Source organism: Erpetoichthys calabaricus, chromosome 1 (assembly GCF_900747795.2).
Source record: "Erpetoichthys calabaricus chromosome 1, fErpCal1.3, whole genome shotgun sequence".
Taxonomy (NCBI): domain Eukaryota; kingdom Metazoa; phylum Chordata; class Cladistia; order Polypteriformes; family Polypteridae; genus Erpetoichthys; species Erpetoichthys calabaricus.
The window spans coordinates 31,796,773-31,816,650 of record NC_041394.2 but is presented as its reverse complement, the minus strand read 5'-3'; the positions used below and the strand labels follow the sequence as shown (position 1 = coordinate 31,816,650).

General features: G+C 41.1%; 1 long non-coding RNA gene across 1 annotated transcript in view; it reads right to left on the bottom strand.

Annotated features, from left to right (window-relative positions):
• Nucleotides 1-372: 372 nt before the first annotated feature.
• Nucleotides 373-19,878, bottom strand: part of LOC127525901 (uncharacterized) — a 508,475-nt gene continuing 488,969 nt past the window's right edge. Inside the window, exon 3 of the long non-coding RNA XR_007933516.1 lies at nucleotides 373-1,240. This is a non-coding gene — a long non-coding RNA (uncharacterized LOC127525901). The remainder of the gene's footprint in view (nucleotides 1,241-19,878) is intronic.

Here is a 19,878-nt window from a genome sequence, read left to right as displayed (position 1 = left end):
ATGGAAGGGCAGATAAAGTAGAATCAGCCAAGTCATCACAGAGTCACATGAACAGAACACTGGCTTGGGCAGATAAAATTTGATGTAAGCAAATGTACAGTATTAAAGTAATTTAAAGGTTTGAATACACAATGAGAACTCTGAAACTTGAAAGTACCCCTTAGGAAAAGGACCTGGGAGTCATAATGGACCATCACTGTCTCCATCAAGACAGTCTACAGAAGCATCTAATAAGATGTGAGGTTATCTAGTGCCCTGATGTGTAGAGTACAAGTCCAAGGAGGTTCTGCTCAAGCTTTACAATGCACTACTGAGGCCTCTTCTGGAGTTCTGTGTGCAGTCCTGGCCTTTCTTCTTCTCCTTTCGGCTGCTCCCGTTAGGGGTTGCCACAGCGAATCATCTTCTTCCATATCATTCTGTCTTCTGCATCTTGTTCTGTTACACCCATCACCTGCATATCCTCTCTCACCACATCCATAAACCTCCTCTGAGGCCTTCCTCTTTTCCTCTTGCCTGGCAGCTCTATCCTTAGCATCCTTCTCCCAATATACCCAGCATCTCTCCTCTGCACATGTCCAAACCAACGCAATCTCGCCTCTCTGACTTTGTCTCCCAACCGTCCAACCTGAGCTGACCCTCTAATGTCCTCATTTCTAATCCTATCCATCCTCGTCACACCCAATGCAAATCTTAGCATCTTTAACTCTGTCACCTCCAGCTCTGTCTTCTACTTTCTGGTCAGTGCCACCGTCTCCAGCCCATATAACATAGCTGGTCTCACTACCGTCCTGTAGACCTTCCCTTTCACTCTTGCTGATACCCATCTGTCACAAATCACTCCTGGCATTCTTCTCCACCCATTCCACCCTGCCTGCACTCTCTTTTTCACCTCTCTTCCACAATCCCCATTACTCGGTACTGTTGATCCTAAGTATTTAAACTCATCCACCTTCACCAACTCTACTCCCTGCATCCTCACCATTCCACTGACCTCCCTCTCATTCACACACACGTTTTCTGTGTTCTTCCTACTGACCTTCATTTCTCTCCTCTCTAGAGCATATCTCCACCTCTCCAGGGTCTCCTCCACCTGCTCCCTACTATTGCTACAGATCACAATGTCATCAGCGAACATCATAGTCCATGGGGACTCCTGTCTAATCTCATCTGTCAACCTGTCCATCACCATTGCAAATAAGAAAGGGCTCAGAGCCGATCCCTGATGTAATCCCACATCCACCTTGAATGCATCCGTCACACCTACCACAGACCTCACCTCTGTCACACTTTCCTCGTACATATCCTGTACAACTCTTACTTACTTCTCTGCCACTCCTGACTTCCTCATACAATACCGCAGCTCCTCTCGAGGCACCCTGTCATATGCTTTCTCCAGATCCACAAAGATGCAACTCCTTCTGGCCTTCTCTATACTTCTCCATCAACATCCTTTATTTTACAAAAAAGGCATAGCAGTGTCGGAGAAGATCCAAAGAGGAGCAACGAGACTGTCTCCAAGCCTGAAGAGATATGATCCAGGCAGAGATTTGAAAAAGTTGAACCTTTTCGGTTTAAACAAGTAGAGTTTAATAGGTCAATAGGTTTTTAGGTTACTGTTGGGTATTTTGTCTTAAGTTATTTTTTATCCTTCCCTGGTGGGAATCTGTAATGGCCCCTTCTCAGGTAAATGCTACTGCTGTCTGAAGACCAGTTTATGGAGACCAAGAAGGAGGTTACTTTATAAACAAGTACAGTGTCTAGAGTGCCATGATACCCTTTTGTTAAGTCTCTTATATTAAGTTATTTAAGCTTTTTATCCATTAATTGTTTACTTATCTGTTACATATTGTTATAATTTTAATAAAATACATAATATTGTTGTCATTTAACATCATGATTTTTAATAATATTTTTAAATTAGTGAATTATTGTATGGGCGGCACAGTGGCGCAGTGGGTAGCGCTGCTGCCTCACAGTTGGGAGACCTGGGGACCCGGGTACACTTCCCGGGTCCTCCCTGCGTGGAGTTTGCATGTTCTCCCCTTGTCTGCGTGGGTTTCCTCCGGGCGCTCCGGTTTCCTCCCACAGTCCAAAGACATGCAGGTTAGGTGGATTGGCGATTCTAAATTGGCCCTAGTGTGTGCTGGGTGTGTTTGTGTGTGTCCTGCGGTGTGTTGGCACCCTTCCTAGGATTGGTTCCTGCCTTGTGCCCTGTGTTGGCTGGGATTGGCTCCAGCAGACCCCCGTGACCCTGTGTTCGGATTCAGCGGGTTAGAAAATGGATGGATGGATGAATTATTGTATGAAGCCATTTTCTAAGCCTGCTTAACAGGGCATGAGGGGGCTGGAGTCAATCCCATGAAGCTGCAAGGCAGGAACAAATCTCTGGACAGAGTGTCAATCCATCAGAGGGTGAACACACATACACACACACACACACACACACGGGCCAGATGAGTGTCCCCTGGCTGACTAACCTGCATGTCATTGGACTGCAGGAGAACCTGTAAACTCCACAATGGGAGGACCTGAGATGTGAACGCTGGCTGGTCCCCTTACTGGAAAGCAGCACCGCTACCACTGTGCATTACCACTGTTCATTATTGTTTATTGTCCATATATATTCTATTAAATGTACAGTGTTGAAGTTAGAATCTAAGCATTTCATTACATACTGAATTGTGTGTATAATTGTATGTGACAAATTAAATTTGGTTTCATTTTTGATTTGATTTAAAAAACTGTTGAAGGTAAATAATGAAAGTCATGTTCACACTGTATAATGTGCTACTGAGACCACATCTGGAGTCCTGTGTGCATTTCTGCTAATAATGTCAGAATAACACAGCAGCACCAGAGGCTGTGCAGCAGGCCTGGATTAACCATTAAGTAAAATAAGCCTGTGCTTAGTGTATCAAGGGAATGTGGGGCACCACAGAAATTTTCCATTGCTGGATTTACCATGAACCATATAGTTGAGAACTGCAAGTGGTGCATCTGAACCAAGTTCCACAAAAAGGGACTCCCATATTAAATGAAAAAATTACATACTATAAGGGACACTCGGTGTCCATACCCAACTGGATGCCCTCATTATCGACGGACAGGAGGAGACAGCTTACACAGGTCCTTGTCTCACCCAGGATGCTAGTGAGCCCAGGCTCAGATCCCTACAAGCAAGCACACAAGGCATGTTGGGTAATATAGGCATTGGGGACAGCCGTGTTGGGTCCGGTGGGGACCACCAGGGGGAGCTGCAGGATTTGGGAGTCCCTACTCTGTAGGGCTCCAACCTCACACAGAAGTGCTTTGGAGCTGCAGCGTCATATCACTGAAAGCAATGTCGGGGATTAGATAAAGGAGCTGCCCGCCTCACACCAAGGAGCCGGAGTTGGGAGGAGGAGGACAACATTAGCATGGAGAAGAGGAGGAGGCAGAGAAGGAGACAAGATGAAGATAAATAAAGTTGTGCTGTATTGTGCTTGTACGTAATTGCACTTGTGGCTGTGGTGGAAAACGCATGGGAAAGAGTTTCCCACAATAATCGACTATTTGCCTTGTATACTTGTGTCTGAGCATGCTTGTATTGGGTGTTTGGGGAGCTGGAGTGCCCCCTGCAGGCTACAGTACATATATATACAATAATACAAATAATAATAATAAAATAGTAACAATAGAGGTTAATGATATATATTAATCTTGGGAATACAACAAAATCAGAATCTGATAACTGCCTCACGGTCCACCGAGGCTCACATGATCATTCTTGTCTTGGTCATATCAGCTGTCTTGTTCAGTCGTCCGCTGAGAGTGAGTGCAGCGCAGAATTGACAGATGCACGATAATTTTGGAAAAATAAAATTTTATTTTATGGTTTAATATTATTTATATTTTGAATTAGTTATCTATGGGGAGGCACCATAAATTTCTAAGTGCTTAAGGCCTCTAAAGGTCTTAATCCAGCCCTGTTGTGCAGGGAAGAACAATGAAGTCCATCCTGAGACTAAAGGACCCGTCCAACTGTAAGAATCAGAGAAGGCTGCATGAGGACCTCATTTAGGTCCCTGATTTCTCAAAGGTATTAATAAAGTGGCCGCAGTTGCATTCTTTCAGCTAAGTAGTGATTCACACACCCAACACCACTGGTGGGAATTAAGGTGAAGTGCATTAAGTGCAGAGTCCAGGGAGCACGTCTTCTCATAAAGAGTCATAAGAATGTGAAACAAACTAGCAAATGATCGAGGAGAAGAAACCTGACAACTTTTCACATGTACATGGGTGACATATTCCAACAGCTGGAGCCATTAGCTCAGCAGATGAACGTAGTAGAGGTTTGTCAAATTTTCTTGCATTCTTTGTTCTATAGTACGCAGTTCCAGATTAAGTCATCACCACTGACTCACCAGGTGATCCTTCATGAGTCACTTAATCTGCCAGAGTAGACATTTTTGAACTCTGCAAACAGATGTACTGTAAATGTGTGATTTGTATAACTCATTTGATTCAAGATAAAGAAATTAAGGGCGGCACAATGGCGCAATGGGTAAATTGCGCTGCTGCCTTGCACTTAGAAGATCTAGGTTCGCTTCCGGGTCCTCCATGCGTGGAGTTTGCATGTTCTCCCTGTGTCTACGTGGGTTTCCTCCCACAGTCCAAAGACATGTAGGTTAGGTGCATTGGCAATCCTAAATTGTCCTTAGATATGCTTGGTGGGTGTGTGGGTGTGTGTGTGCGTGCATGTGCGTGTGTGTGTGTGTGCGTGTGTGTGTGTGCGTGCGCCCTGCGGTGGGCTGGAGCCCTGCCTGGGGTTTGTTTTCTGCCTTGCACCCTGTGTTGGCTGGGATTGGCTCCAGCAGACCCCTGTGACCCTGTAGTTAGGATATAGCGGGTTGCATAATGGATGGATGATAAAGAAATTAATTAATTGGCTGAGCCTGGCAAGAAGGACAATGGCTGGATACAACATGCTAAGCACCAGAGGAGACAAACGATGTGCTGCAGCATCCACAGTATGCAGTCACAGAAAGAGAGCTGAGTTTTAAAATCTCAAGAAGGCTTGAGGACCACTTGAGAGAGGGGATAGGAGCAGGCACTGATACAGCACATTGCTGCGCCCACCACACAACAAACGACCTCAGAATCCCAATTTAGGACCCGAGTGCAGCTGTGCAACAGATGACACCTCAGCACCACACTAGTTTGAATGGAATGGAACAGTGTGAGGTTTTTTACAGTGTCTGAAGTGTCAATCCTGCCACCAACTCCCACCCCTGAAAGTTGTAGAGCCTACTTGAAGGGCTGTATGCAGGTTAAAGTCATACCTAGGATGGAGCAACTGTAGGTTTAGGGCCTTGCTCAAAGGGCCCAACATCATGGAATCACTTCTGCCGGTGCAGATCCCTAACCTCAGAGCCACCCCTCTGCCAAGGACCACTTGACGAAAGTAAAAATGCCAACAATCTTTCTATGAATCCAAGGAGTGGGACAAAGGTGGATGATGAAGAATCTGTAAGGACATCATCATTCACAAACACTGCATGTTATTAATTCTAATAATCAAGGAAAGACTCCATCCATCTGTCCGTCCATCCAATCAGCATAAAATGACACCAGACAATAATTATAATCATCATGTCATTTTTTTTTCAGTTCCTGCTATGAGGATTCAAATTTGGAATTGACAGAAAACCTAACATGCCCCTGTATGTGCTGTGGGAATAAAAGTGAACATGCAGAGCTCACTAAAAGCCATGTCACCTAATTTCATATAATGTTACATAATCTTAGCAAGTCCTGTGAAATCTATCGTTTAGTCTGACACAAACAGTGACTCGGTCCAACCAGTTTGCAACTTAACCCTGACAAAACAAACAGGTTTGATTTTCTCTTTAGTTGAAGAGTCAGCTCTATGTGCTTGAGAGCTGGCAACCAATGAACGCTCATCCAGAAGCACAATGCATAGCTTGATGAGAGATAAGGAAGGCAGGGGTCTTGGACCTCACTAACAGAAGAGAAGCTCATCAGTCTGATGTCTCATGTTCTATGTATCACGACAGAATGGAAACAATTTAAACAAAGGGATGAGGTTGTGCCTGAACTTGTTGTACCTGTTACCCTTCGTACAGCAGAGGCTCCGTCAGGCAGCAAACTATCATCTGCAGTCATTAAACTTGATACAGTGGGTATGGAAAGTATTCAGACCCCCTTCAATTTTTCACTCTTTGTCATATTGCAGCCATTTGCTAAAATCATTTAAATTAATTTTTTCCCTCATTAATGTACACACTGCACCCCATATTGACAGACAAAAAAAAAGAATTTTTGAAATTGTTGCAGATTTATTAAAAAAGAAAAACTGAAATATCACATGGTCCTAAGTATTCAGACCCTTTGCTCAGTATTTAGTAGAAGCACCCTTTTGAGCTAATACAGCCATGAGTCTTCTTGGGAAAGATGCAACAAGTTTTTCACACCTGGATTTGGGGATCCTCTGCCATTCCTCCTTGCAGATCCTCTCCAGTTCTGTCAGGTTGGATGGTAAACGTTGGTGGACAGCCATTTTTAGGTCTCTCCAGAGATGCTTCATTGGGTTTAAGTCAGAGCTCTGGCTGGGCCATTCAAGAACAGTCACAGAGTTGTTGTGAAGCCACTCCTTCGTTATTTTAGCTGTGTGCTTAGGGTCATTGTCTTGTTGGAAGGTAAACCTTCGGCTAAGTCTGAGGTCCTTAGCACTCTGGAGCTCTGCAGCTGAAAAACACCCCCACAGCATGATGCTGCCACCGCCATGCTTCACTGTAGGGATTGTATTGGACAAGTGATGAGCAGTGCCTGGTTGTCTTCACACATACCTCAGTGCAAGACACATGACAGCCCGCATGGAGTTTGCTAAAAGACACCTGAAGGGCTCTGAGATGGTGAGAAATAAGATTCTCTGGTCTGATGAGACCAAGATAGAACTTTTTGGCCTTAATTCTAAGCGGTATGTGTGGAGACAACCAGGCACTGCTCATCACTTGTCCAATACAGTCCCCACAGTGAAGCATGGCGGTGGCAGCATCATGCTGTGGGGGTGTTTTTCAGCTGCAGGGACAGGACGACTGGTTGCAATCGAGGGAAAGATGAATGCGGCCAAGTACAGGGATATCCTGGACAAAAACCTTCTCCAGAGTGCTAAGGACCTCAGACTGGGCCGAAGGTTTACCTTCCAACAAGACAATGACCCTAAGCACACAGCTAAAATAACGAAGGAGTGGCTTCACAACAACTCTGTGACTGTTCTTGAATGGCCCAGCCAGAGCCCTGACTTAAACCCAATTGAGCATCCCTGGAGAGACCTAAAAATGGCTGTCCACCAACGTTTACCATCCAACCTGACAGAACTGGAGAGGATCTGCAAGGAGGAATGGCAGAGGATCCCCAAATCCAGGTGTGAAAAACTTGTTGCATCTTTCCCAAGAAGACTCATGGCTGTATTAGCTCAAAAGGGTGCTTCTACTAAATACTGAGCAAAGGGTCTGAATACTTAGGACCATGTGATATTTCAGTTTTTCTTTTTTAATAAATCTGCAACAATTTCAAAAATTCTTTTTTTTGTCAGTCAATATGGGGTGCTGTGTGTACATTAATGAGGGAAAAAATTAATTTAAATGATTTTAGCAAATGGCTGCAATATGACAAAGAGTGAAAAATTGAAGGGGGTCTGAATACTTTCCATACCCACTGTATGTCCAGTGATTTTCAGTCATGGAAATTGAAATGGTCTGGAGTAATCAGCATCTGCAGTCAGCAAGCTGAACAAGCCCAATGAGTAGTAGTCACAAAATGTGGCTTAAGAGAGTGTCTGGTCATGGGATTCAAGCCCAAGCAAACCCAAGTGCTACCCACTGCACCACCCTCCACCTCCAATACAGAGTGCTTCAGAAATGCAGACAGTTACGTGGGACTATCTCCAATGGATAATACACCATAAGATGACCAGCTAATGTTTGTTAAAAGGTTCAAAAAGTCAGAGTGTATCCATTAGTTTGGGGTTATTGTCAACACATGCACTGAATATCCTTAATAATAATAATTTTAATAATAATAATAATAATAATAATAATACATGGACCCCTTTTTTAAATACCTAGATTGGCCACAAAATCCCCCTATACACAAGTTTCAATGTGTTAGAATCCTCCTGTCATACATTTTCTAAGGTTACTAAAATATGAAATGTTGAGACTGCCTAATGAAATATTAGACACAAGAGAGTAAATGGGGGAGCTGCCTCTAGTCCAGATGGTCTCAGCATGTCTTGTTGTCAGGAGGTGGCTTTGAGGGGTCCGTAAGTATAGAAATGAGGTGACAGAGCCATCTGACAGTGAGGCAACTTTCCTGTTCTTAGACAGATGAGCCCCCCCCAAGCACAAAGGGTCTGTAAAGATAGCTGCTGATGTCTACTAGGAGGCTCAGCCTCACACTAGAGAAACTGGGTAGATTAATCGGAACAAGTAAAAGAAATTAAAAGTTCACCTGGAAGCTCCTGATTAATGTCATATTCTTGGAGGCATAAAGCCAAAGATCTGCCCGGCATGTCTGAAAGTGCTGTGATTTAACTGACTTTTCCATTTAATGCAAAAGATTGAAATTAAAAGTAATCCTCTAAACACATAAAGTAGTCAAGCCACTCCATAAATCTAACAAATTAGTCCAAAACAGAAGTCAGGAGTGTCATGATGATTGATTGGCACCAGGAAGTGTCTAATGTTATCCTCTGTCTTGGCATAAGCCTAAACTTAAATCACCCAATTTATTGGGAGCACAGCCAGAATGCATTAAGCTACCATTAGGCTCACATAAAAAAAATAAACTGGTTTATAGTCTGGGGGTGCCCTAAAGTGGATTTCATTACAGATAATGGCCACCCTCTTTAAGGACATTGTGAGGATTCATTAGTCAAACTGCTGAAGGGCTCCATATTTGTTTATTGCATTATTTCAGGTGTGCCCCAGGGCTCTGTCCTTGGGCCTGTTCTTTTTATTATTTACCCTCTTCTCCTTGGCAATATCTTTTGTAAAAATAACATTATTTTTCACTGTTATGCTGAAGACACCCAGCTCTACCTTGTTAGTAAACCCACCTCTTCTTTTCCACCATCTTTGCTTATTGACTGCATTGCTGAAATCAAATCCTGGTTTTCTTCAAATTATCTTAAATTAAACAGTGACAAAACTGAGGTTCTCCTCATTGGTACAAAATCATCATTATCCAAAGCCGATAATCTTTCACTTGTTATTGATAACTCCTTTGTTTCCCCTTCATCTCAGGTCAAGAGTCTGCATGTCATCCTCGACAGTACTCTATCTTTCCACTCTCACATTAATAACATCACCCGGTCTGCTTACTTCCACCTACGTCAGTGGTTCTCAAACTGTGGGGTGGGTGGAGTAACAAAAAGGGGGGCGTGAAGATGTGAAAATAAGAAAGCAAGAATTCAAAATATGAAAAATACATCAATTGAAACCAAAACAAATTAACTTAAACTACATTCTGATACTAGAAAAAAAAATATAGAGTTAGATAAATGTCGATAAAAGTTAAGTAGGTGTAATAAAATATGCATCTATGATATATCATTAATTAAAAAGGAGCAAATTGGTTAGGTTAGGGTTAATGGAGGATGAGTATCACGAGGGCACAAATGCATGGGTTCACTGCATAGGAGAGCATTATATCTAAGTACCGCTGCAATTTTTTACATAGACATAATTGGCCAATTCAATTCCCTAATGCAATAAAACCTTCCTATTTCAATTTCTAAAAACTTACTTTCTATCCATTTATTATCCCAGTCCTATTTTTAACCCCTAAACCAAGTAAAACTCAAGATAAGGTATATCTCAGACTGCCCAATAAACAAATAAAACACTTTAAAGTAAATTTGAAAAAAAGGATTATTAACCGTCAGTTATATTTTTTATGGAATTTAAGGGCTAACGAGAATCCCCATACATTTTAATAATTCAGGGTTCCTCTCAGAAAATTATACTAAATTATTAGGGTTATAAATAGACACTTTCATGTTCCAAGAGACGAGACTTTGTGCCAAGAGATTTAACCACGCCCGCTACCGGAAATAAAAGATAAAGAGTAGATGACAAAGTAGAACATCGTAAAGAATTCAAAAAAGGTTGGTGCGATATACATGCAAAGCAGGTTGGAAATAATGAAAGTACTAAAATTCGAAAGTCTCAAAAAAATGATAGCAAAGATCGCATTAGTGCAAACAAATGGAAATTATTACTCAGTGAAATAACAGAACAGCAAAAAGAGATATATTGTTCGGATTTAAACTTTAAGCCTGAGACCTGTAGATCATCTAATTCGTGTTACCATCAGGGAAAAGTAGTGTTTCTTACCAATGAAGATGCCTATCCACGAGAATTAAAAAGATTTGTTGTTTGGTGAAAGTGAAATCCCTCTAGAGAAAATTTCAAGCCCCGCGAGACAAGACTTTATGCAAAGAGATCTGGAAAAGTCCTGCCCACATCTAAAACATTTACAACCACTCACACGGTTCAATCATTTCTCATTTGTGTGAATGCTATTGTCAGACACAGTTTGTGTAGAGAGAAATAAATGATATTCACTCACGGGCAGTTATATGTTGTGTTGTCATAATGCAATTCCAAACACGGAATCAAAATTCAGTGCGATATTGACGAAAAGGTAAAAGCGAAAATGAGATTGAATATATGGACATAGGTGATATGACAGATGTATGTAGATATTGTGTGGCTTTAAACTTTAAGTCGGAGACTTGTAGATCGTCTAATTTCTGTTGCCATCAGGGAAAAGTAGTGTTTCTTACCAATGAAGATGCCTACCCGTGAGAATTAAGAGATTTGCTGTTTGGTGAAAGTGAAATCCACATACCTGAGTGGCAGAGACGTGTAGCGCAGGCAGGGGGGTTGGCGAGTGAAGCAAGCAGGAGGCAAAGCCCCCTAGTTGTTATTATTATTATTATTATTATTATTATTATTATTATTATTATTATTATTATTATTATTATTATTATTATTATTATTATTATTCCATTTTCTGTGTAAACTTGAATCTTGGCAACTGCTTGTTGTTGAGCCTGTCTGATGCTCACCTGTCTCACTTCTTTTATTCTGACTCTGCTGTCCATTTCACTTCATTGTTTCCTCCCCTGCTTTAGATGCCCCATTCTGACACAAGACAGCCTGCACCTCCATCCATCCGCTTGCTCTACCTGAGTGCCTGCGTGGTTAGGCTTTGGACTTATGGTCATTTGGATGATTGTCTTTGGGGAGTCTGAACCCAACTCCTGGTATACAGGGGATTAAGAAAATAATCAGATCCCTTTAGTTTTTCAACATTTTGTTATCTTGCAGACTTGAACTAAAATTGGCTGTGCTACCTGTCTATGATGGGCTGAAATTTAAATAATCAATGTTGACCTCAGCGATAGTGTTTGCAGTGCACCCTGCATTAGAATGGATTTTGTAACAGATGTAGTAGTACAATGCATTGCATTTCTCATTCCAACAGGTGGCACATTGCCAACATTTGTAGTAATAAAATGCACTACCACAAATGTTTGTAAGGCAAATTTCATTACTAGAAATGCTTGCAATGCACCACCTGTTGGAATGACAGAAACATAGCAAAACACGGATTCAGAGACACTGTTAAAGAATACACACGACAAAGTGAAAGTTTTGAGTATCCACCCCATACTTGAAAAAAGGTTGGTTGGGTAGGTCTTTACATTTGTGAGCTCAAAACAAAACTGAGGAAAAAATGAAAAATGGCAGCCATATATAACTAGTAGATGGAATGGGATGATGGAATTCTGGGAGCCAGAAATGACATCAGAAGGAGATAGGATCTTGAGGGCTGCAAGATGAAGTGATGTTGGCTGACTTCTGAGGACCAGGAGTGGCTTTAGGATGAGGATTTGACAGCTGGTCAGCACCCCCAGAACATCAGAGACCCACCTCCACAGTAGGGATAGTGTACTTTTCGTCATGGGTCTTGTTCTGTCCTCTCCAAACATAGAATTCATGGTTTCGACCATAAAGTTCAATTTTGGTCTCATCACTCCAAATAACTTTGTTCCAGAAGTTTTGAGGCCAGTCTAGATGCTGTGTGGCATATTGTAAGTGGGCTGTTTTGTGGTGTTGGCACAGTAATGCCTTTTTTCTTGCAACTCGCCCGTGCAGACCATTTTGTTCAAGTACCTCTTTATTGTGTATTTTGAAACAGCAACACCACTTGTTTCCAGAGAAGCCCGTATATCAGCTGAAGTGGCTTGTGGGTTTTTCTTGACAGCTCGACATATGATCCTGGCAGCTGTGGATGAAATCTTGGTTGGTCTACCTGACCGTGGCCTGGTAACAACAGAACCCCAAACGTCTACACTTTATTGGAGTCTAACACTACTGACAGGCATTTGCAGATCTCTGCATGTCTTTTTATATCCTTTTCCTCATTTATACAATCCAACAACCTTCTCTTACAGGTCCTTTGGCACTTCTTTTTCTTTCCCCATTGCTTGGTATCCAGCAAAGTCAGTGCAGCTCAGCATTAATTTAAATGGACTATTTATACACAGACACTGATTACAATCCAAGAGGACACTCTACCTTACTTACCATTAATTTGAACCGGTGTGTGTCAACTTGTGTGTATATTATCATCCCCAACATTCAAGGGAATGTAAGCTTTTGATCAGGCCCATTGGGGTGATTTCAATTATCACTATGATTTAAGAATTGCACACACAGTTACAGCATGTGATAATAAACTTCTTCACCTGAGCACACTCCCTAATCAAAAGGAACATTTTCTGCATGATTACTAATATTTTCCAAACAATGTCCAATATTTCTCAAATTCTGCCAGGGTATGTAAACTTATGGGCACAGCTGTATGTTCCTTCCAGTCCACCAAATGTCCTCATGCCCAGGGAAGCAGAATAGTAATGGAAAGCAGTGATCATCTGAGAAAGAGAGAATGTAATTGTCACTGACGTCTAGCGTGTCACTTGGAAGAGCACTTGTAACTAAGTGTACCAGTATGGAAGGGGAAAATAAACCACAGGCACTACAAGGTAGCCAAGAAGAGGTGTGAAAAGACAGCAGGGGGGCTCATGATGTTTGGCAGACGCATTCCTTGGGACTGACTCACAAGACATGCTTGGGACACTACAGGCCTACTGTACTCTGTTTGGCCCAGACAGACAAAGAAGACATGCTTTTTTATTTATTTATTTTTTTATATATATTTATTTATCTTTCTCTTTCTAGCTAATCGGTACAATAAATAGTGGAAAAAGAAGAACTGAAAAGGAAAGTGCAATTCTGACCATGGGATTTAAAATTAGTTAATGGTATTCACTCAGTAATAAACTAATTTGTGTATAAAATAATAAAAAATTCCCAAGCTTACTTAATCCAATTCAGGGCTGTGGGTGACCAATGCCTCTCTCAGCAGCCTTGGGCACAAGGCAGGACCCAAATCTGAATGGGGCATCAGTCAAGGAAAGGACTTGCTTTTACACCTACACTCACATTCACACTCACACCGGGCCAGAGTCACCAATTAACAAATTAGGAATTTTGCAAAAAAGCATTTCCCTAATCTACCATCAACACCCCATCATAATGTATTTTAACTAGAAAGGAAAATAACATTGGCAGCATTTTCAGGCTTTATCAGATATTGCCACAGTGTTTACTGCAATAGACCACCTGATGAAATGCTGGGAGAAAAGACCTCTCAATCAATGTCTCAGATGGTGAGTGGAACACAACATTCATTCTTCTTCCATTTGTGTAAAACACACTGTAATTCAGCTGAAAATGATATATATAAATTAATACTATCCAAAATATATCAGGGATTGGACCCTAAATGTGAACAATGCCAGGTACTGTAGCTCTGGCCTCACTGTACTGTATGTTCTGGGTCTGCAGAGGGAGGAAAAAAAAAAGGCATTAGGACACCGTGCCATCCCCTGGAGCGGCGGAATAATTACAGTCACTACAGCCCTTCAGTCATGTGCTCTTGTGTGACAATATTTATGTAGTCATATACCGAATATGAAGAATTGGTGCTGTGTCCTAAATTTGACTGCTTGATTTTCTTTGTCTATTTTATATACATAATTCCATGTTTATCAATTTGCGTTCCTCAGTTACAGCAACTATACTTTGTAAATTCATAAATAAATTATTCAGATCTTATTTTTGTGTCTGAACATTTTTTACTCTACATTACATTTATTGTACTATTCTTTTTCTAAAGTCAGTAACATTTTGATTAAAATATCAAAACATTTGGTGATTAAGTCTTAAAGCACTGATGACAAAGGTTCTAATCATTAGTGACAGTGATGAAGTGATGGACTGACTTTGACATGTGAGGCTTGAATTGTTTTAGTGGTGAATTAGTGTTATGATAAAGGCCTGAACTGTTCTGAGAGCTGCCTTAAAGTGATCAAGAAAAACGGTGACATCATCTAAAGCTACAAATGTCAAATTTTCTTGTGGGGAACAGTACAGAATTTCTTTAGAATTAGGCAAGGATTTAATTAATGTTATTCCAAAAAAAAATTTGTTGAGCTCCTACCTGTGTTTTTGTTAAACTCCTATTGCTTTAATTAATTTGAGGCTGTTTAACACAGTAGGCCTCCTTTTTATTACTAATTAATTCTCTGGTCTGAGTAATGGTGGGAGTTTTAGTGTGCCTTATGATTACAAATCTTAAAAGCTTCTGTGGTATTTTGGGATTGATTGATTTAGAACAAATACAATTTGAAGGAAAACAGAAAAACTCACCAAGTACAAATCCTTTGGATGTCAGAGGAAAACCAGAGTATCTATCTATCTATCTATCTATCTATCTATCTATCTATCTATCTATCTATCTATCTATCTATCTATCTATCTATCTATCTACAGTGGTGTGAAAAACTATTTGCCCCCTTCCTGATTTCTTATTCTTTTGCATGTTTGTCACACAACATGTTTCTGATCATCAAACACATTTAACCATTAGTCAAATATAACACAAGTAAACACAAAATGCAGTTTGTAAATGGTGGTTTTTATCATTCAGGGAGAAAAAAAAATCCAAACCTACATGGCCCTGTGTGAAAAAGTAATTGCCCCCTGAACCTAATAACTGGTTGGGCCACCCTTAGCAGCAATAACTGCAATCAAGCGTTTGTGATAACTTGCCATGAGTCTTTTACAGCGCTCTGGAGGAATTTTGGCCCACTCATCTTTGCAAAATTGTTGTAATTCAGCTTTATTTGAGGGTTTTCTAGCATGAACCGCCTTTTTAAGGTCATGCCATAGCATCTCAATTGGATTCAGGTCAGGGACTTTGACTAGGCCACTCCAAAGTCTTCATTTTGTTTTTCTTCAGCCATTCAGAGGTGGATTTGCTGGTGTGTTTTGGGTCATTGTCCTGTTGCAGCACCCAAGATCGCTTCAGCTTGAGTTGACGAACAGATGGCCGGACATTCTCCTTCAGGATTTTTTGGTAGACAGTAGAATTCATGGTTCCATCTATCACAGCAAGCCTTCCAGGTCCTGAAGCAGCAAAACAACCCCAGACCATCGCACTACCACCACCATATTTTACTGTTGGTATGATGTTCTTTTTCTGAAATGCTATGTTCCTTTTACGCCAGATGTAACGGGACATTTGCCTTCCAAAAAGTTCAACTTTTGACTCATCAGTCCACAAGGTATTTTCCCAAAAGTCTTGGCAATCATTGAGATGTTTCTTAGCAAAATTGAGACGAGCCCTAATGTTCTTTTTGCTTAACAGTGGTTTGCGTCTTGGAAATCTGCCATGCAGGCCGTTTTTGCCCAGTCTCTTTCTTATGGTGGAGTCGTGAACACTGACCTTAATTGAGGCAAGTGAGGCCTGCAGTTCTTTAGACGTTGTCCTGGGGTCTTTTGTGACCTCTCGGATGAGTCGTCTCTGCGCTCTTGGGGTAATTTTTGGTCGGCCGGCCACTCCTGGGAAGGTTCACCACTGTTCCATGTTTTTGCCATTTGTGGATAATGGCTCTCACTGTGGTTCGCTGGAGTCCCAAAGCTTTAGAAATGGCTTTATAACCTTTACCAGACTGATAGATCTCAATTACTGCTGTTCTCATTTGTTCCTGAATTTCTTTGGATCTTGGCATGATGTCTAGCTTTTGAGGTGCTTTTGGTCTACTTCTCTGTGTCAGGCAGCTCCTATTTAAGTGATTTCTTGATTGAAACAGGTGTGGCAGTAATCAGGCCTGGGGGTGGCTACGGAAATTGAACTCAGGTGTGATACACCACAGTTAGGTTATTTTTTAACAAGGGGGCAATTACTTTTTCACACAGGGCCATGTAGGTTTGGATTTTTTTTCTCCCTAAATAATAAACACCTTCATTTAAAAACTGCATTTTGTGTTTACTTGTGTTATATTTGACTAATGGTTAAATGTGTTTGATGATCAGAAACATTTTGTGTGACAAACATGCAAAAGAATAAGAAATCAGGAAGGAGGCAAATAGTTTTTCACACCACTCTATCTATCTATCTATCTATCTATCTATCTATCTATCTATCTATCTATCTATCTATCTATCTATCTATCTATCTATCTATCTATCTATCTATCTATCTATCTAGGGGGCAGAGTGGTGGCTCTGAGGCCAGGTATCTGTATTGGCAATCAGAAGGCTGCCGGTTCAAATCCTGTAAACGGCAAAAGTGACTCTACTTCATTGGACCCTTGAGCAGGCACTTAACCTACAATTGTTCAGTCCCTGGTTTGACGTTAATCTGCATCCAGCCCTGCATATAGGCCCTTCAACTTGCAGGGAAAAACCTGGGGGCTGGTGGCAGAATTGGCACTCCATCCACCATAAAAAACCCTCACACTGTACCACTCCACCTGAACTAGTGTGGTGCTGAAGTGTCACCCATTGCAAGGCTGCACTCGGGTCCTAATCTGGAATCCTGAGTTGGTTTGTCATGTGGTGGGTGCGGCAATGTGCTGTATCAGTGCATGCTCCTAACATCCATCCATCTATCTATCTATCTATCTATCTATCTATCTATCTATCTATCTATCTATCTATCTATCTATCTATCTATCTATCTATCTATCTATCTATCTATCTATCTATCTATCTATCTATCTATCTATCTATCTATCTACCCATGGAAGCATGAAAGGGATCAAATCTCAATCTACACTCCTTTTAAGTGCAGTTCCTAGATGGTGGAATTAGTTGCCCACTTTCATTTGAACTTCGGACTCCCTCGGAGTGTGTAATACTCTAAGCATTTGAAGAGTTCTTGTTCTGAGTTTGTCACTTGTGGTATTCAATTTTGTAACCTTGTCCAGTGACACTTGCTCCTAAATGGTCCCCATACTGAACTTTCTCAGTTATGTTGACGTGTAAATGAACCACGCCATTCACCTAAATTAACAAATACTGTATATAAATGTTAACTATCCAATGGAAAGGTGAGGTTTGGTGTAACCGTGCAGAGCACGCACTGTGCATCAATCAGGATAATAATTTAATGCAAAGATTTTAAACAGCCTGGACGTTTACCTCAACAGAAAAAAAACATTGAGGTCATCATTCATTTGGAATGACTTGAAGGGATTTATTCTTTGAAATAGAAAGAGTTACAATTGTTGCACTTTGATGGCCAGGCCTGTCTTGACTTTTACCTCAGCAAAGGGACACATCAAGGTCAACACTCTGAGAAAGTGGGACACAGAAACTCCAGAATAACTAGATCCATCATGACCATAGCTTTAGGGAAGGATCAGTTTAGATATTAATGTTCTCCTAAATATAGATATTTGTACCCTTCCAGAGTAGTTTGGGTTAGGTTAGATGGTCTTTTATTATCCTAGTGGGAAATTGTTTGAAAGTACAAAAATTATAATAATATTACACATATAGAAGCTAATCATATTATATTTCACTGGAAAACAGATTTTTCAGATTTTTGCCTCCTGAAAATTGTTTGGTGAGTATCATAGACAGCTTCAAGCTGAACACAAAAATAGTTTCAAATTTACTGCATCACTCATGAATTTGGAGAAATGTAAGATTAATTGTATTGAATTTAGTCTGTTTAATCACTTAATGGAGTTGTCACATTTCATTAGCTCAGTTAAGCTGAAAATGCTTTGCTGCTGATTTTTCCTTCACCCTCAGCACCTGATGCTTCTTTTTTCAACAATAACCGGCCAGTATTGATGGATTCCACTTACCCTGATATCACTCTTCCATCATTGCAATGTCCTGGTGAAATCTTTCACCATCTCTGTCACTGACTACGCCAAGATTAGCCAGGAAGAAGTCCAAGTGTGAATGCAGAAAAGTCATCTTTGCACTTCATGGTCTTGTATACTTGAAGCATGTTATCAACCAGCTGATGTCCAGCGGATTAAGCAGGTTGGAAAATGGATGGATGGATGATGTCTTCTTCTTCTTTCAGCTGCTCCTGTCTGGGGCTGCCACAGCAAATCATCTTCTTCCATATCTTCCTGTCCTCTGTATCATGTTCTGTTACACCCATCACCTTCATGTTCCCTCTCACCACATCCATAAACCTTCTCTTAGGCCTTCCTCTATTTCTCTTGCCTGGCAGCTCTATCCTTAGCATCCTTCTCCCAATATACCCAACATCTCTCCTCTGCACATGTCCAAACCAACACAATCTCACCTCTCTGACTTTGTCTCCCAACCGTCTAACTTGAGCTGACCCTCTAATGTCCTCATTTGTAATCCTATCCATCCTCGTCACACCAATTGCAAATCTTAGCATCTTTACCTCTGCTACCTCCAGCTCTGTCTACTGCTCTCTGGTCAGTGCCACCATCTCCACCTCATATAACATAGCTGGTCTCACTAACGTCCTGTAGACCTTCCCTTTCACTCTTGCTGATACCCGTCTGTTCCAAATCACTCCTGACACTCTTCTCCACCCATTCCACCCTGCCTGCACTCTCTTTTTCACCTCTCCTCTAATGCTTGTATCCTCATCATTCCACTGACCTCCCTCTCATTCACACACACGTATTCTGTCTTGTTCCTACTGACCTTCATTCCTCTCCTCTCTAGAGCATATCTCCACCTCTCCAGGGTCTCCTCCACCTGCTCCCTACTCTCGCTACAGATCACAATGTCATCAGCAAACATCATAGTCCACGGGGACTCCTGTCTCATCTAATCTGATTCTGTCTAATCAACCAGCTGAATGCAGTCACCAAAAATATCTCAATAGCATCCTTCAATACCTTCCATGTGATTTTCTTTTGCCTCACTCATTTTTCATTGTTGACGTGTCTAATTTGCAGACCAACAAGAGTGCCTTGGCATCAGTTGTACGTGGAAACATCTGTCTCACATATCGAAATTCTTCACTTTCCTTGTTCTTTGTTTTCACAAATTTTTCATTTGTCAAAGTTTTGTATGAAGAAGTGGCAACAATATCTCTGCTGGGTCATCACGTGGTTTATGTACCTCTCTTTTCTTCCATGGACTGGCCAGTTCTTTTTAATGTAATGAAACTCCTTAACGTGGCTGTTCCATTTGCTGTATTTGGGACATCTGAGCTGCATTCCTAGTAGCAGGACCACTACTTTGAGATCAGCTCAGATGTTCCAGTTCTTGTACTGCATATTTACACTTTTAATATGAGAGGAAATCACAAACGTTTGCAATTGTAACTAAATAGTACATGATAGGAGAATTTAAAGATAATTTTATGATCAGCCAGCCAAAATCTATAAGATACACCCAAAAATGTTTCAAGAAACAAAATCTTCTTTGTCCATCATAAGCA